A 2,619-nucleotide genomic window follows, 5' to 3' on the forward strand; every position below is an offset into this window, starting at 1 on the left:
TTTCAATTTTACAGCGCTTTTTCGTTAATTTTTCTGCGTTAGTTCTTCAACTACAATTTGTATAAATTTTCTGAAAGGCTAGAGTCAAGAAGAAGGGCATAAGTACCTATGGCTGAAGAAAATTTGAAACTTATTTAAAAAGCACAGTAAGAGACTCATTGTGTGCGCGGTCCGGGATTAATTTGTAATATACACGAATATACGAGTTCTCACATAATTGCAAAAAAAAATTAAAACATTATATCCCTGAATATATGTATCAAAAAATTGAAAAAATGTAATAAAGACATTAGAGAAGAAAAAGAGCAGTTTATAAAGTTTATTTTAAAACTAAAAAGAATTATAATGTTTTTCAAACGTCAAATTTCGAGTATAAGCATAGAATTTGTTTGGTAGAACATTTATATTGATATCTGTAACATAATTTGTTTTAAAATTTTAAAAATTGGTAATTTGCAGTAAAAGAAAAAATATCGCAATTAGTATTAAATAACACATTCTAAATGATATTCTTGGAGTACTGTTATAGACGGAATTTTTTTGGTAGAACTTAGTTGAAATTTGAATACACATTTTCATCAAATGTTTAAAATTTGCATTTTATAGTTAAAAAAAAATTGAAACGATTATTTAATCTATATTGAATTTTTTCTTATTATAAAATTAGCATTTTTTAAGTAATAATAATAATATTGATAATTCACTATTACTAATGTCATATTAATATTACGAGTAACATTAATATATATATTATTAATATTTATTAATAAATATTAATATATTATGAAAAAATATTATAAAATTATTGAAATATGCATTTTTTATTAAGTGTTAAACTTAATTCCTATCACTCGCTACTAGAGGGTGCTGGCTTCAACGCTGGTGAGTTTTAACGATGAAGTCATATGTCTTTTGTAGTTTAGACATCGTTGAAAGTGATTCAATCCTCACAGGTTAGTTTTCTCGACGCCAAAGAGATTTTCCAATTGATTGAAAATGAATCGCGATAAGTTGCTTTTCCGACGTGTGCTTCTTCACTACTTGACTACTTTGACCTCAAGAAAACCGCAGCTGAATCGTATCGCTTATTATCGGAAGTGTATGGTGATGAAACTCCATCGGAAAGAACATGTAGAGTTTGATTTGAACGCTTCCGAAACGGTGATTTTGATGTGAGAGACAAAGAACTTCCAAGACAGCCGCAAAAATTTGAAGATATCGAGCTGCAAGAACTGCTTGATGAGAATCCAGCTCAAACGTTTTTAGAGTTATCGAAACAGTTTAGTGTTACTCCAAAGGCCGTCTCAAAACGCTTGCATGCCATGGAAAAGATCCATAAGGAAAGGAGATAGCTACCACATGAGTTGTCAGAAAGTGCCATTTCGAATCGTTTGACTATTGCGACTTCTTTGCTTGCCAGGTAAAGAAAAAAGAGTTTTTTGTGGCGCATCGTGACTGGCGATGAAAAATGGATTTATTTTGATATTTCCAAGCGGAAAAAATCATGGGTGGACCTCGGCCAACCATCTGCTTCAACGCCGAAGAGGAATATTCACGGAGATAAGATCTTGATGTGCGTTTGGTGGGACCAGGAAGGTGTGCTGTATTAAGAACTCTTGGGTCCAAATGAAACCGTTACAGCTGATCACTACAAACAGCAATTATACCGATTGAGTGACGAATTGATGCAAAAAAGATCATCCGTAGCCAACAATTGACGCAAAGTCATTTTGTTGCATGATAACGCTCGATCGCATGTCGCGAAAAGCGTGAAGCAGACACTTCGAGAGCTTGAATGGGAAGTTCTGCCGCACCCAGCGTGCTCTCCAGACTTGGCACCGTCGGATTACCATCTCTTCCGATCGATGCAACACGCACTTACAGACACACACTACTCCAGTTACAACGAAGTCCAAAAATGGGTGGATGAATGGATCGCCTCGAAAGACACCGCGTTCTACCGTCGTGGGATTGCCCTGTTGCCGGAGAGATAGGAAAAAGTAGTAGATTATGGAGGAAATTACTTTGATTAAGATATTCATTCATCTTCCCTTCGAAACAAATCGATTTTTGAGACGAAAAAACGATAGGAATTAAGTTTAACACCTAATAGAATAAAAAGTAAATGAATAATTAGACTAATACTCGTTTTTACCTTTTTTAACTGTAAAGTGCCAATTTTCAAATTTTGAAAAAAATATCAAGATATCTACACGAACGTATTTCCAAAGAAAATATGTGAGTGTACTGGAAAGATATTACGAAAAACGTCACGTTTGAAACATATTTTGATTTTTTTAACGTTAAAATCATTTTTGCTATTAATGGAAGGGTTATATGATTACTAAAATTTATTAAAATCTATTTATTAAAATCGTCATCTAGAATGTGTGTGCATGTCTCTTTATCCCTTATACAGGAATATGTCGAGCGGCCGAGAAAGTACATTTTCGATTTTCGGTCGCTTATGTCAAGCGACTAGTAGAGGAAGCGAGACAGCGAGAGAGAGTGGCCGTCCTTTTCGCTCTAATACTCGCTTGTGTTTACGAGTTAGTCCGGATCTACAATAGGTGTTTTATGCCTTATGCCGTAAGAAACTGACCAATTACAATCGAATCC

Source organism: Trachymyrmex cornetzi, unplaced genomic scaffold (genome assembly GCF_001594075.2).
Source record: "Trachymyrmex cornetzi isolate Tcor2-1 unplaced genomic scaffold, Tcor1.1 scaffold1973, whole genome shotgun sequence".
NCBI classification, from domain to species: domain Eukaryota; kingdom Metazoa; phylum Arthropoda; class Insecta; order Hymenoptera; family Formicidae; genus Trachymyrmex; species Trachymyrmex cornetzi.